The sequence below is a fragment of the Bos indicus x Bos taurus genome, chromosome 2 (assembly GCF_003369695.1).
Source record: "Bos indicus x Bos taurus breed Angus x Brahman F1 hybrid chromosome 2, Bos_hybrid_MaternalHap_v2.0, whole genome shotgun sequence".
In the NCBI taxonomy this organism is placed as follows: domain Eukaryota; kingdom Metazoa; phylum Chordata; class Mammalia; order Artiodactyla; family Bovidae; genus Bos; species Bos indicus x Bos taurus.
In genome coordinates, this window is record NC_040077.1 from 15,779,324 (window position 1) to 15,785,082 (window position 5,759).

A 5,759-nucleotide genomic window follows, 5' to 3' on the forward strand; every position below is an offset into this window, starting at 1 on the left:
CTTATGCAAGGTCTTCTCAGAAACGAATGAGATAAGAAAAACACATGGAAAAACCTTTTATATCTATAGTCTTCCTGAAATTTTTCGTTAGTTTTTGGCAGTGTGAAAAAAATCTTTATCCTTTTTTAAAATTTCAGTGTACCACCATTTTAACTGTATCCTTAAATATTCTACATCTCTATTTTTAATGACTTGTGGTATATTCCCTGTGAAAAAAATGCCATTAGTTCAATTGCCTTTTCCCTCTTTGTGATTTAGAATAGAAAGACTGTTTTGTCTTTTATAAACATACAAAATGACACTGTTTAGCTTTCTAGGTCTCTTAAGTGGTAATTTGGGGAGAAAATAGTTCTCCTACCATAGCTGTTGTATAAAACGACAACGGTGAAACAGCTGCTTCTGTCCCAAACGCACAGCTGTCCACGTTCAGAGTGAATGTCATTCCTAGAATCAATTGTGTGTTGAGAAAGAAGCCACCCAAGGCACTAGACTGTATTTTCAAAAACAAAGGAATCTCTAGTTTATCGGGTTTTTTATAGGAGGAGAAAAGTGTAGAGTCATCCTTTCCTCATTTTTTTAGATGGCTTAAATCTCACTAATATATTGGCACATTGCTTTACATTTACCTTCCAATTTTTTTTTCCCAGTGTAAAACTGTTTCAGCTTATACAAGGCTGCTGCTGCTGCTGCTAAGTCGCTTCAGTCGTGTCCGACTCTGTGCCACCCCATAGACGGCAGCCCACCAGACTTCCCCGTCCCTGGGATTCTCCAGGCAAGAACACTAGCGTGGGTTGCCATTTCCTTCTCAGCAGTCTTCATATGACCAAAACAATATTTACCCCCAAATGTTAACATTTTAACTCAAATGTCCAAAGTGGAAACAGCTAAGAATTTTATTGGCCATAACAAACAATATAAATTGAAAAAAAATTTTTAACCATCCATCAGAATAAACATTTTCCCAATCTGGTAATATTATATAACATAATAATCAGAGTGACATTTTAATTTTCCCTCTTTGTTTCATTTGGACAATGATTTTTATTTCTCCCTAATTTATTGATGGGGGTTGTTCACATTGTGAACAATCATTTCAAAGAGTTGGACTATCATTCTAGGTCTCATTAGCCATGGGAGCTCAGCAAACATGGAAACAGTTTGGGACCAGCAGTACTTAGATTCCAGGCTTTTGGTTCATGTTAAAGTCAATACATGGCTCCAGATGCAGAACTAAGCTTCCTAAGAGTCTGGGAAGAGCCATGCACATATCAGATTCAAGCCAGATGGGTGGTGTCGTTTTTTTACAGAATGAAAGCAAGCAAAAATTGAGGCAGACATCAGGTCACATAAACTGGGTGTATGGGTGAGAGATTACTAGGCAAGGTTTCATATTTTAATTGGCATGCTAGGGGCCAGACCTTACTCCAGGCATTCCAAATCCTATAATCTGAATGGCCATATTCATTGCAAAGCTCACCAGTGTTCTTAAACCACTGCAGGACTTTGAAAGGACCTGTGGATTGAAGAACTTCTGTATGTGGTAGTGTTAACATAATAGATTGACACAGAGTAGGGACTGATATTATTCAAAATATTTTAAGTACTTCAGATTTAGAAAAGGCAGAGGAACCAGAGGTCAAATTGCTAACATCCATTGGATCATCAAAAAGCAAGAAAATACCAGAAAAACATCTACTTCCACTTTATTGATTATTTGACTGTGTAGATCACAACAAACTGTGGAAAATTCTGAAAGAGATGAGAATACCAGACCACCTTACTTGCCTCCTGAGAAATCTGTATGCAGGTCAAGAAGCAGCATTTAGAACCGTACATGGAACAACGAACTGATTCCAATTTGGGAAAGGAGTACGTTAAGGCTGTATATTGTCACCCTACTTATTTAACTTATATGTAGAGTACATCATGCAAAATGCTAGGCTAGATGAAGCACAAGCTGGAATCAAGATTTCCAGGAGGAATATCAATAACCTCAGATATGCAGGTGACACCACCCTTATGGCAGAAAGTGAAGACAAACTAAAGAGGCTGTTGATGAACGTGAAAGAGGAGAGTGAAAAAGCTTGCTTAAATTTCGGCATTCAAAAAACTAAGATCATGGCATCCGGTCCCACCACTTCATGGCAAATAGATGGGGAAACAGTGGAAACAGTGAGAGACTTTATTTTTGGGGGGGCTCCAAAATCACTGCAGATGGTGACTGCAGCCATGAAATTAAAAGATGCTTGCTCCTTGGAAGAAAAGCTATGACCAACCTAGACAGCATACTAAAAAGCAAAGACATTACTTTGTTGACAAAGGTCCGTCTAGTCAAAGCTATGATTTTTCCAGTAGTCATGTATGAATGTGAGTTGGACTATAAAGAAAACTGAGCACTTAAGAATTGATGCTTTTGACCTGTGGTGTTGGAGAAGACTCTTTAGAGTCCCTTGGACAGCAAGGAGATCCAACCAGTCCATCCTAAAGGAAATCAGTCCTGAATATTCATTGGAAGGACTGATGCTGAAGCTGAAGCTCTAACACTTTGGCCACCTGATGGGAAGAACTGACTCCTTGGAAAAGACCCTGATGCTGGGAAAGATTCAAGGTAGAAGGAGAGGGGGATGACAAAGGATAAGATGGTTGGATGGCATCACCAACTCAATGGATATGAGTTTGAGCGAGCTCCAGGAGTTGGTGATGGACAGGGAAGCCTGGTGTGCTGTAGTCCATGGGGTCACAAAGAGTCAGACACGACTGAGTGACTAAACTGAAGTACTTCATTTTTTTTTTTAAATTTTGAGATTTTTCATTTGAAGGTAAATCTTAATGCTATTCAATTCACAAATACGCTAATTTAAATACCCAATTCTATTGTCTAAAACACACATTGCAAACATACAAATATTGATTCTCTCCACATGTCAGAGCCATTCATTTCATGGTTTGGAAATGGGGAGAATAGATTCCCCTTAAACTGCAAGTCAGCAGGTGTTTCTTTACAGTTAACTTTAGCAAAATTCATACAAAATAGTAATTAACAATGATCTTCTTTATTTGTTAACTCACAAGGAGACATCTTCAAAACTGCATTTTATTAAAGTTTCTGTACTGAAACGTAGAAAAACTGAACTACACAAATATTGAAAAGTTAAAAATTCCTTAATTTTTTATTCCTGGTACCACTACCACAATTTACAGAGCAATATACCTGATGTAATGAAAAGAAAACAGACAAAGGTACAACAGATAAAAGACCTCAGGAATGTACATCTAATTGACACTACATTGCATTAATCAATAGCTGCACTTTTTGCAAACTGTGGCTATGACAGTCCTGAACAAGAAGGGTTTCCTGTTTAAGCTGCAGTAACTTTTCTCACTATGGATCATTCTTCCTTCTGTGGCAGATTTTTACAGTTCCTCTAATGCATTTGGGACGATTGTCTCAAAGTAACCCGCAGCTTTCCTGACAACACCTTGCTCTCTCTCCTGCTAAGAACTGTAGCCCTTTTCTTCTGAGTTTTTAGAAACTTCTGCTACCATATCCATCACTTCCACCACCAGATCCATAACCACCACCATAGGGACTGCCCGAGCTTCTTCCACCAAAACTACCCCCTTTCATGGGTCCATAATTTGATTGCTGTTGTCCACTATAATTTCCAAAATCATTATAGTTTCCACCACCACCATCAGATCAGATCAGATCAGTTGCTCAGTCGTGTCCGACTCTTTGCTACCCCATGAATCGCAGCACGCCAGGCCTCCCTGTCCATCACCAACTCCCGGACTTCACTCAGACTCACGTCCATCGAGTCAGTGATGCCATCCAGCCATCTCATCCTCTATCGTCCCCTTCTCCTCCTGCACCCAATCCCTCCCTGCATCAGAGTCTTTTCCAATGAGTCAACTCTTCGCATGAGGTGGCCAAAGTACTGGAGTTTCAGCTTTAGCATCATTCCTTCCAAAGAAATCCCAGGGCTGATCTCCTTCAGAATGGACTGGTTGGATCTCCTTACAGTCCAAGGGATTCTCAAGAGTCTTCTCCAACACCACAGTTCAAAAGCATCAATTCTTCGGTGCTCAGCCTTCTTCACAGTCCAACTCTCACATCCATATGTGACCACTGGAAAAACCATAGCCTTGACTAGATGAACCTTCGTTGGCAAAGTAATGTTTCTGCTTTTGAATATGCTATCACTGTTTCCACTGTTTCCCCATCTATTTCCCATGAAGTGGTGGGACTGGATGCCATGATCTTCATTTTCTGAATGTTGAGCTTTAAGCCAGCTTTTTCACTCTCCACTTTCACTTTCATCAAGAGGCTTTGAGTTCCTCTTCACTTTCTGCCATAAGGGTGGCGTCATTTGCATATCTGAGGTTATTGATATTTCTCCCAGCAATCTTGATTCCAGTTTGTGTTTCTTCCAGTCCAGCGTTTCTCATGATGTACTCTGCATATAAGTTAAAAGAAATAGAAAAGAAATGCAAAAAAAAAAAAAAAAAAAAAAAAACCACCACCATAGTTACCTCCTAAATTTCCTCCTTCATTGTAACCATCATATCCTCCAACACCGCCACCATATCCACCACCTTGGTTTCCACCGCCACCGTAGCCTCCTCTACTGCTATAACCAGGACCACCACCATAGTTGCCAGCATCCCCTCCATCCATTATGTCCACCATCACCTCCTCCACAACTCCCTCTGCTGCTACCACCTCCACCACCATAGCCTCCTCTTCCACCAAAGTTTCCACCACAGCCAAAGTTACCTCCACCACCTCCAGAGTTTCCTCCACCACCTCCAAAGTTTCCTCCACGACCCATAAAGTTGCCAGATCCACCTCCACGACCTCTTTGTGATCCAGCAGATTGCATCTCTTGTTTAGAAAGGGCCCTTTTCACTTCACAGTTATGCCCATTAATAGTGTGGTATTTATGAACAATTTTATCAACTGTATCATGATCATCAAAAGTTACAAAAGCAAATCCTCTCTTTTTCCCACTCTGCCTGTCTTCCATAACTTCTATGGTTTCAATCTTGCTGTACTTTTCAAAGTAGTCTCTCAAATTATATTCTTCTGTATCTTCTTTAATACCACCAACAAAAATTTTCTTCACCGTTAGATGTGCACCAGGCTTTACGGAATCCTGTCTAGAAACAGCTCTCTTTGGTTCCACTACACGCCTATCAACCTTGTGCAGTCGAGCACACCTTGCTGCATCCACTTCTTCAACACAGGAGTGAGTCACAACACCAAAGCCCCTGGAACGTTTTGTTTGGGGGTCTCTCATCACCACACAATCTGCAAGTGTGCCCCATTTCTCAACATCATTCTCTTAAGCTATCATCTGTAGTTTCAAAGCTCAGACCACCAATAAACAGCTTTCTCAACTGCTCTGGTTCCTTGGGATCATGACCCTCCATTTTGAGACCAGACTCGCCTCTTCCAACTTGAGTTCAATATGGGACCCTGAAGTACTTCAGAATTATTCCTATAAGTAGGAAAAAAGAGAACAACAAAACGCTGAAATCTTATCATCTGCTAACTTGAATAAAAGGATCTTGTCTTCTTTAAGTAGACTCTGTCGTTTTCAAATCAGTAAACATTCTGAAGATCCCAAGTTTTTCTCAGATCCCTCTTGATAAGCCTTCTTTATTTTCTCTACTTAGCAGTGCAGAAAGACGCAAGACCCAAGATCACTGAACCTAATATCCAGAACCCAAATTTAAGGGGATTAGTGACAACTGAC

The 5,759-nt window shown here is 40.4% G+C and overlaps 1 pseudogene; it reads right to left on the reverse strand.

The window, feature by feature from the left end:
• Positions 1–3,483: 3,483 nt before the first annotated feature.
• LOC113880772 lies at positions 3,484–5,459 on the reverse strand (annotated as a pseudogene).
• Positions 5,460–5,759: the final 300 nt, after the last annotated feature.